Raw genomic sequence first — 11272 nt, forward strand, 5'->3', positions numbered from 1 at the left:
CTCACACGGCTAAAACACATCCACTAACCCACTAACATGCACACGACGACCAGTACTAGCTAAACTCACGCAACGGCCACACCGCTCAGCCGTTTTCTTTCATAAATACAGCTAGCTATTAACAAAGGCGATACATTTCTTGGGATATGTGTAAATTGCAACTGCTTGCATACATTATACTTCCTTCGTCTCGGCTTACAAGTCATCTTAGATTATGCACCGCAACCAAGACGGAAAGGAAAACAGATTAACGTTAACTTGCTAATTAATACCATTGCATGCAATGAATTGACCACCACATGTCGTGTTAGTTAGGCTGGTTGTAATGGGAGTATCATATATTAGTATCATGCATATGATACTAGTGTATGATACTACACCCGTAATGCATAGTATCATGTGCTAGTATCATAGAACAGTTAATTTATTGCCATGCATGACACATAGTAGCACAACATTTAATATGATACGGTATCATAATATGATACTCAACTCTCTCTTTCTTCATTTAATTCCATGTCACCTCATCAAATATGTCTAGTTGGCATGCATGATACTACTTATGATACTCCCATTACGACCAGCCTTAGTCTCAAGTCATTAAAGACATACACGTCCCACATCTTTTATTGATTGATTTCTTTATTCAAGTCGGAAAACAAGAAACGAGGTAAAAGTTAATGCATCGTGCCTTAGTGTTTTGGGTTTATTTGGTTTTCGTAAGATGACTTATAAACCGAAACGGAAAGAGTACATGTTTAATATGTACATACTACATGCTCAAGCAATCATTTTTAGACCCAACTAATATGTTGTTCATGTGTATAACGAGTTTCATAAGTTAAATGAGTTGGTCCACAATTTACACCAGTCCAACCAAGCTTTGATTTCAGCTCCTTGTATTAATGAGCCGGCCGGGCTAAGGCCCTGTTTGTTTCAAAAGTCCCGGGACTTTTTTTAGTCCCAACTTAAAAGTCCCTAGTCCCTACCCGTTTGTTTCCAGGGACTAAACAGGGACTAGAGGTCATTAAATGACATGTAAAAAGACCATGTTACCCCTGACCATATTGCTATTCAGATAAAAAAACTGAATCCCCTTCTCAGATTGCCGCCGGCGGAGGAGCCCTGAGATGCCGGTTGATGCGAGCGGAACGGAGAGGGGAGTTGCGTCTCGCCGTCTTCATCCATGGCGGCGGCGGCGGCGGCCGAGCGCACTGGCAGCGGCGGCGGCAGCGAGCGAGGGAACTGGCGGCGGTGGCGGCGGGCGAGGGAACTGGCGGCGGCGGCAGTGAGCGAGGGAACTGGCGGTGGCTGCGGCGGCGGCGAGCGAGCGCACTGGCAGCGGCGGCGGCAGCGAGCGAGGGAACTGGCGGCGGCGGCGGCGGGGTAGGGAACTGGCGGGGGCAGCGGCGGGCGAGGGAACTGGCGGCGGCGGCCGAGGTGGGAGACGCGAGCGGCAGCGCGAGCGGGAGGTGTAGACGCGAGCGGCTGGAGGAGACGAGGAGTGGATAACGCGATGCGGTGGGCAGTGTAGGAAAAAGTCCCAAAAAGTCCCTCCCACATGTACTTCTTCAAATAGTCCCAAACACCCCACTTTAGTCCCTAAAAGTCCCTCCTGTTTGTTTCATATGGGACTTTTTGGGACTTTTTTTAGTCCATACACAAAAAAGTCCTTGGAAACAAACACCCCCTAACTTGTTATCTTCTTTTTTATCTAAGCGTGTTCTTAGCGAGTTGGGTCTAATTGGATCCACTCCCCTATTAGCACCGACGACGGAACTGGGTTAATTCAAATCCCTAGTGAAAGGATTGTTCCAAAAAACTAGTTGAGGGGTTTCTCTTGCAAATGTTATTTTAATTTTTTATGGTAATAAGTGGCAGAACACATGTTCGTCCCTTATGGTCATTAGAGAATTTTTCAGGAGGGATGAAATTGTTTTTGTTGGATCCATTCTTCAAAACCAGATCCAACGTTGCCAGGTTTCCATGGAAATTTTCAGACACAGCTAGTATTCCCGTGGACAACGAACATGTACTCCATGAAATAACATAGATGTACACAACTCGGTTACATACTTATTTATACGCCCCCATGAAAATAGGTTACTCACGTGCAGCAAAAGTGGTGAAACACACCTACACTATGCCACGGAGTACGGGTTCACGGAGCATCATGACGCAACACACCTATACTCCTAAGCAGGGCACGAAAAAATACTAGAAACAAAGGAAAGCAAGGAAAATCATGTGTACACCAAGCTGGTGCACATGTCCCCCACCCTACCAATGCCTCTCGCTTGCGCTCACCAAGACGTGGGATCGCGTGTCCCTGATCCACCCTAGAAAATTCATCCAGAAGGGTACCCTCTACTCAATGGTGGAGTGAGGAAAGAAATTTAGGGTGTGCATACCTTAAAAAAAACTCAACCTAATTTTTTGGGCTAAATTAGTACATACTCCCTTCGCTCCTTTATATAAGGTGTATTTGTTTTTTGATAAAATTTTAGAATGTAAGATGCATTTCTTCTAATTCCACATAATTCCCTTGCTGGCCCTCCTAAAAAAGGGGAAGTGTCTATTTTTTGATTGTCTGTTTCTCTCCTTATAGCAAAAGAAGGAAACTATTTGTTTGTCGATTGCATGTATCTCATGCTTTTTGGGCTAATTGATTCACATTCCACTAACTAACAAAATTTTCAAGGGTAATTTAGTCTTAACATGTCTATAATTAGGTGTCTTGGTTACCGTGTCAAAAATAATACACCTTATATAAAGGAATGGATGGAGTACTAAACAAAATCTCCAAATTCTGGGTGGGTCATAGCTCACCGTGCCTACACGTTGTACCCGCCACTGCCTCTACTTAGTTACTCCCGAGTTACTTTCACAATAATTATGTTTGAAATATGCTATTTTATGTCTGTTGCCTCATACAGTGCTTCTTATTGAAAAATGTGCAATCCCATGACACCTCTTCGGGGGTATGGGGCAGCATATATACGCACAACAAGCAATGTGTGTTTCCTCGTTTGAGGAAGATTCCACTCCTTTCGGACATTTTTTTCATTTTTGTTTTTCTGCCTTCTGTACTTGGGTTTTCTTCCTTTTGTTTCTTAATTCATTTATATTTTAAACATTTGTGAAAGTTTTTCCAATTTTTCAACAATTTAATATTCACAAAGTTTTTTCCAATTTGTGAACATTTTTTTATTCCATTAACATGTTTAAAATCCGTTCCCAATCATTTCAAATATGTGAACCTTTTTATATTCTGGGTGCGCATAAAACTCACAGACATTTTCTAATCCCTTAAACGTTTGTTCAAATTCATGATTTTCATATTTTCAAACAAGAAAATTTATATTTTTTTACAAATTGTAATTATTTTTTATTCATAAAAATAATTAAATCTATCAAAAATTCGGTTAAGTTTGTAGAGTGAAAGAACATATGAGAGAGAACAATTTTGTGTGCTGGCCCATAAAGTGGAGGGGTGAGCGTAACATATTGGAACACTAATATTCCACGTAGAAGTCGTGGAATAGGAGCTCCCATTATGTTTACACGTATGAAAGTGTCTCCTATCTTAGCACACTGATGTAACATACTCCCTCCATTCCTAAATATAAGTCTTTAAAAAGGTTTCATTAACGGACTACATATGGATGTATATAGACACACTTTAGAGTGTAGATTCATTCATTTTGCTTTGTATGTAGACTTCTAATGAAATATCTTAAAAGACTTATATTTAGGAACGGAGGGAGTAGTTGAGAGTATATTTTAAAATTGCCGGCGAAATTACCGCTATAGCCGCGCTATCGCGGCTCAGAATCTTCCAGGCGATTTGCTTCCTTCCCAAAATCACCGGAGATCGCGGTTTCCTTCCTATAATTTCGCTGTCAATTTTCCTGTCACTAAACTCCTTCGCCCGCGATTTTAAACTATGGTTGAGAGCCAGACATTTCCAACGTAGGCCCGTAGTCATTTGACACATTGTAGATGCATCATGCATGTTGACTTCATGACAAGTCACGACGATGCAATCGACGATCTAGTATATGTTAAAGCTCCATCAATGTTTCAATATACCTATCTTTTCTTAAGTCTCACTGTAACATCAATATAATGAAAAGTGCAACATGCACATTTTCACTCAGTTTCATTTTTTCTAGAAAAGTCCAAGTTACCATTCGTCTCACTGCCAGCCACATCAAAACCTTCATCGACCTCGCCATCTACCATGCTACCACCTATGCGGCGGTAGAAGCCAGCATCGCCAACATCTCATTTGCGCAATCTTTTTTATTTCGAGGGAAAGCCAATTGGCACTGTTATTACTGGTTCGAAATAGTTACATTCTTCAAGACATGAGGAAGAAAAAAAGTTGGTGGGTCATCATCCCACCAGTACATCATTTTTAAAGCATAAAACATGTCTAGCAAGGAAATGTTCCAAAGTATTTCATAGTCTAAATGGAAGCAATCTGCAAGGGTTGGAGTGTAAGGAGCCAAAATATCCGCAGTCCTGTTGCACGCATTGCTGAACCCCAAACAAATGAAGACCATGATGGATAGCCAAAGCTTCTGCTGCCGCTGCACTAGCAGTTAGAAACAAAGAGGGTTCAGCAACTCGGGCCACTGATTCTCCCGTGCTATTCCATATCACAGGGAGTAGATCCTGATCCATGCCCATGCATGCAATGTTATCTCCCCTAATAATAAAGCGTGCAGCGCATCTGTCGTCCGTCGCGGCATTTTTGCAAAAACACTCCTTGCTTTTCCGGTATTCAACCCCAGTACGTTTCTAAGTTAAAAACGTTTTGGTTTTACATAAACCCCCCCCCCTTCCCAGCTTATCCATTCCCGTCGGAGGGGCCTTCTCGCCGCTCCTCCACCGGCGGGCTCCCCACCGGCACCTTCGGGCTGACCGGCATCGGCGCGTGGGAGACGGTGGTCCTCTTCATCTCCCGCACCCACGAGCAGCCCCTGATCGGCTCCCCGCACCGCCGCCCCACTCCTCCCGCCGATCGCCGGCCCTGATCCACGCCGGATCCGATCAGCTCCCCGCGCCGCCGCCCCGCTCCTCCCGCCGGTCGCCGGCCCTGATCCACGCCGGATCCGATCAGCTCCCCGCGCCGCCGCCCCGCTCCTCCCGCCGGTCGCCGGCCCCGATCCACGAGGAGCCCGAGTTGGAGCCGGATTCCAAGTCTTGAAGCCACCTCGGTGACGCAGCGACGCTTGATTTGTAACGGCGCCTGCAGTGGAGCAGCCGTCCATATCCACGGTGACGTTGGAACAAATCCCTCCTCGTTGAATGTGCAGAGCACCAACAACAGATTGTTCATGTCCAATGTGTGTGTAAATTCAAAGTAGTGGCGCTTGTCCAATATGTGCAACAGATTGTTCCTTTTGCTCCATCTGTTCTTCCCTCCTTCTGAAAAAAATAAAGTAAAGAAAATAAAAACTATGGTCAGTCGTGTGAGCTTAGCAGCATCTATCCAAGTTCTGTGGGATGCTGCATTTTTTTCACTCTGTGACCAATCAATATCTGATCATACTCTTGTTGGCATTTTCTTTGTTTATGGAATGATGTACTCCCATAGTTAAAATGTGTTTCATTATGCATATGTATGGAGTAGTCAATTTAATTAAAATGTGTTTCCATATGCATATGTATGGAGCACTAGGCCATTTAATTAATTGTACCTTTTTCAGTAAAGTGTATGAGTAGCATCTTTGTGTTAATTAAGTGTAGGAGCTTGGAGTGGTCCATTTGCTCCCCTCTTACAATAGTGCTCCTCTTTTACTCTAATTCCATAAACAAATGAAACTTTTCCTTAACTGTATTTAACTGAAATGATGGCCAAAATGAAACCAAACGACACCAAATGGAACTTTTCCTTAACTCAAATTTTAACTAAAACCATAATTAAACTTTTCCTTTACTGAAACATCAACTGAATTTAACTGAAACCATAATTAAAATTTTCCTTAACTGATTTTAACTGAAACTTTTCCTTAACTAAACTTTCTTTTCTCTTCTTTCTTTCTTCTAAATGAAACCTTTTGTGTTAATCTAAATGAGATGTTTTGTGTTAATCACAATCATCATAGCATCCATCACAAACATCTCTAGCCTCATCACAAGCATCGATCACAAGCATCTCTAGCCTCATCACAAGCATCTCTAGCCTCATCACAAGCATCCATCACAAGCATCTCTAGCCTCATCACAAGCATCCATCACAAGCATCTCTAGCCTCATCACAAGCATCCATCACAAGCATCTCTAGCCTCATCACAAGAATCCATCACAAGCATCTGGAACTACTTTTTATATGTTCGCCTTTATGCATACAATATATCGTAAATGATATAATATAAATGTTTCTGAGTGTGCTTGGCTGTTTGCACGTTTTGTTGCTATAATTTGGATATCTAGCTATAGCATACATAATTTTGTATCATACTAACTTGGTGACTTGGGTTGCTTTTTCTACCCAAAGTGCTATTGGTTGTGCAATACTATCATAGGAGTGTAATGGAAGTTGTCCCCTATTGATGCCATTCTCATTTTTCATAAGTTATATTGATTTTATTGACTAATTAATTTGTTATCTTGGTTAAATGTAGTTGGTAAAAGATAGCAAAATAGTTGACAGGATAAAAGAGCTTATGTGCATGTAATCCACCAGTACTACAATTTTCAGCATTTAATGGACGCTTACGTATAGCACTGAAATTGTACAAGAAAGTAGCCAGTGTAATGCCCACTTCTATCCTACAAACACCGGCACTTTTTTCACATTTAAATTGAACTTCAGCCACATTTCGGGAGAATTACTGAAGATTCCGTGGTTTTCTCTGTATGAAATACTACAGATAACCTGACGGAAGCGCTCTTGTTCCTCTCACACTTCATGGGAGACATCCACCAGGTACCACTCCTGCTAAACTCCAACTGCCGGAATTTTGCAAGTGTTTCTGTCACGGGTTGCAGCTTCAGGCAGTTGATGCATCTTTTTATATGTAGCCGCTGCATGTGGGGTTCGCCTCTGACAAAGGAGGCAACACCATCGACGTCCACTGGTACATGAGGAAGACTGAACTCCACCATGTAAGCCTCATGTAGTTCAGACTTCAGAAAAAAAAAGTGCGGCAACAATGCTGAAACTTGTACCTTTCGGTTGTTGTATGTTGTCAGGTCTGGACGTGAACATCATCCAGACGGCGGAGAAGGACTACTACGGCGAAGACGCGGGCAAATTCGTCGACGCGCTGAACAAGAGCATAAAGGTGCGAAATCTTTCTGAATAGTTTTTCATCTGATCTACATGTTGGTGGTTCATGAGGTGGTGACGTGCTATTTAGATTTATGATATTTTGTAGTAACTGACGCTGATCGATATACTGATTGCAGGGGGCGTGGTCAGACAAAGTGCAGGAATGGGAGGAGTGCGCCAAGAACCAGACGGCGTGCCCGGACATATACGTTTGCTTGGCTGCATTTTTCACAAAGGGCGAAATAATATAAGAAAATCTTTAGTATTTATTCGGTTAAATAAGTATACGTTAGGAAAAAAGAACAGTTTCTGAATATTTTGGTAGACATATTAGGAGTACTTATGAATTATTGCTACATTCTTTAAACCTCAGCCTTTATTTTTGATTGTACAACAAATATACATTAGGTTTTCATAGAATGATCACCATGGTTGCCGTTATGTATGAGGTTTTCATAGAATGATCACAATTTAAAATATATATTGTTTAATATTTTTTTGAAAATATGTTGTACACAAAAATACTATTACCCATCAAAAAACAAAACATTATCACCACTCAATAAAAATGATAATTATTATTAAAAAGTAATCCAATTTTTATGTAAGCATTACATTATATTTTAAAACTTTAAAAAAAACTCCTTCCGTCGAAAAATAGATGTCTTACATTTGACATTATAATTAGCATTTATTAAAAATAATGCCGCATAATGGGAAAACAAGTAGATTTTGCACTTGACGGGCATTTGTACTAGTTGTCGACAAAGAGACAAGAAGGAAAACTCTGATCAATTTACAAAGAAAAAGGAAGAAAAAGAGCCGAAATAAGAACAAAAATTGCGCTAGAAGGAGGGCTCGAACCTCCAACCTTGTGGTTAACAGCCACACGCTCTAGCCAACTGAGCTATTCCAGCTTTTGTTGATGTTTATTTTAATGACCTCCTAACCTTGTCCAAGTTTGCCTTTTGTTGATTTTTTCTACTTTCTCGCCATGTTGGTTATGTTTTCATTCAGGAGCTGCTGGAGATGATCACCTGGGCATAGAGAGGCATCCATCACAAGCGGGTACGAACTTACATACGCTCAACTGCTCGATGCCGCTATCGAAGTCGACGCCCTCCATCTCCCCTGCTCTCTCCAAGCACCCCTATCTTGTTCCAATGTGAAGCCCGTTCTTTTCTACCCCGTCCTAAGTGCTCTAGTGCCATGTGCCATTCACACTTCTTGCTCCAACTGTCATCGTCATTATAGCTCGTTGTTGTCAATAATGCTAAACATACAAAAGTTTACACCCTGCCTACAATCTTCTCAACCTAAGAGCATCTCCAACAAGCGTCCAAAATTTGCCCCACGCGTTAAAATATTCGTTTTTTGACGCCAGAGATAGGAAAGAGCGCTCCAGCAGCCGCGCAAAAATCACACGCGCTATAATAAATTTAGCGCACGGATCAAAACGGCATCGTACGTTGCATATTTGGTGCGCCCGCTCCCACGCGCAGCAAACTCTGGGCTGCTGCAAGTGGGACTGCTGGATTAAGCGTCGTGCTAGCGCGTGTCTGTTGGAGCAAACGTGAGTTATTTACCCAAAACTACCACACTTGGGGCGAGGATAATAGGTTAGTACCAAATTTGAGCCAGGTCACAAAAAACCACCAGATGTCAGCCTAATGCCTAATGCGGAACACTGACTCACCGTTTTGGCCGCAAAAATAGCCAAACCGACAGGTGGGACCAACCTGTCGGGTTGACGTGGCGTGGGATGACGGGTGCCGTTAGACGGCGAGAGACGGTCGATTCCTTCCCCGTGTCTTAGGTCACCCACCCGCCGTTTCCTTCACTCCCGATTTAGTTTCCTCCCACGCGACTCATGGCGACCAACTCCAACGGCGGCAATGGCGGAGAAGGTCTCGACTGCGGTGGTGCTCGTTCTTTCGGTGGCCACTGCCCGCAATGGGACCCTGTTGGCAAGCTGGGCCCAACCCCGATGGCCTCTGCGACCTAGATTCGGACTCGTCGACAGTGGAAAAATGTGTCCTGCAGACGTCGTCCCCCTATGCGGAGGAGGCAGACAAGGATGCTGCAGAGGCAAAGAAGGTTGCGACGACGGCTCATTCGTTGGGGGAGGAAGTATCCCCCTTCGCTCCATCTCCACCCAGGTAATCCGAGTGCCAAAAACCTACGGTTAGATGTAGCAATACTACTTAGTTAGGATAATGTGGGTTAGTTCTAGCTGTGGTGCCTAGTTTATGGTACTTATTGTTGTGAATCTGTTATAGACTTTGTTGTGTCACTATACTAAAATTGCTATTATTTTGTTTTTTCTTCTCTAGGCCTGAGGATCCTTGGTCATTATATTTTCAGTTTCCTTCTAAAGATGCTGCAAAAAAGTATGGGCTTGTGAAGATGTATGAGAGAGACATCAATTATGGCAGTTTGCTTAATGTGATGGTCAGAAATTGGTATGGAAGTGATGACAGTATTTGCTACTTGAGGAAGGAAGGCATAGGGTTGCAAGGGATTTTTGTCATCAGAAACAACACTGAAGTAGATGAGATGATTAATTAATTTAGAAGCAGTCAGACATTGCCTTTGTATGTTAAAGAGGGGAAGTTAAATATTAAGCAATCCCGAGTTCACAAAAAATGCAGAAGATGAAGCAGTGGAACCAGCTGAAACAATTGAAGATTTAACAGTGGGGCCACCTATAGTATTTGTTGTTAATGAGTCGGGTGTTGTGCACAAAACAACAAATGATTTTGTTGGTACATAAGAGAGTGTAAACTATAAGCCAATAAAAGCACTTCCTTCACCATGTTAGTTACTTCTCGGGACACAGAATGACCCAATATTGAGCCAGAGATGGCAGATGCAGCGCAAGAAAATAATCCATTGCAGCAGGTTAACCCTCAAGTTAGGGTTAATTATGCAGTTAGGACTGGTATCCATCTTCAGAAGAGGATGATACAGGCTTTGAAGCTGATGATGATGGACATGAACCAATGTCCTTTGTAATCCCCTCTGATAGAAGGAGCAAAGCTATGAAAAGACCACCTATGTAATGAGCCCACTTTCTGCATTAAGAAGATGATATTGGAGCACACGTCTCCCACCCAGTCTGGGAAGACAAGGATTAGCTCAAAATGGCTTGGTAACAAAATGCTTGAAACTATCACATCACACCCAACACTACTGTACCTGCCATAGTTGACAAGGCAAAGAGGTAGTTTGGTGTTGAGGTCCCTGATACGTCTCAAACGTATCTATAATTTTTTATGGTTTCACGTTGTTATCTTGTCAACTTTGGACGTTTTGTTTACCTTTTATATCTTTTTTGGGACTAACTTATTAACTCAGTGCCAAGTGTCACTTCCTGTTTTTTCTGTGTTTTTGACTCTTTTCAGATCTGATTTTGGAACGGAGTCCAAACGGAATAAAATCCCCAAAATGATCTTTTCCAGAACGGAAGAAGATCAGGAGGCTTGAGGGCCAAGCAAGTGGGCCCACAGGGAGCCCACAAGCCCTGTTGTCGCGGCCAGGGGGAGGTCGCGGCAACCAAGCTTGTGGCCCCCCTAGCGCTCCCCTGCCCTAGGTCTTTAGCCTATAAATTTCCTAAAAATCCAGAAAAAATCAGGGCGTCCACGAAAACACTTTTCCGCCGCCGCAAGCTTCCGTTTCCGCGATATCTCATCTGGAGACCCTTCCCGGTGCCCTGCCGGAGGGGACTTTGGAGTTGGAGGGCTGCTGCTTGTGAGAACTCTGAACATTTTATTTAGCAGAGGCAAAAGATTTGCATAATCGATTAATTAAGCGGAAGAAAATTGTCTAATCTCTCCCTAATATATATATATATATATATATATATAGTAAAGCAAATTCGGTTTTTGGTCGTCCGTTTTAAAAATTACCCCTAAAGTTTGCATAAATTACCCACCATGCCACCGGTAAGTAATAGAAAACGTTTCACAAAGCGAAAAATCTTGTACT

General features: G+C 42.7%; 1 non-coding gene across 1 annotated transcript; it reads right to left on the minus strand.

Moving 5' to 3' along the window:
* Nucleotides 1-8128: 8128 nt before the first annotated feature.
* On the minus strand, nt 8129-8202 carry TRNAN-GUU. The gene has a single exon. It is a non-coding gene; the product is annotated as a tRNA-Asn (tRNA).
* Between the last annotated feature and the right edge of the window lie 3070 nt (nt 8203-11272).

Source organism: Hordeum vulgare, chromosome 4H (genome assembly GCF_904849725.1).
Source record: "Hordeum vulgare subsp. vulgare chromosome 4H, MorexV3_pseudomolecules_assembly, whole genome shotgun sequence".
NCBI lineage: Eukaryota > Viridiplantae > Streptophyta > Magnoliopsida > Poales > Poaceae > Hordeum > Hordeum vulgare.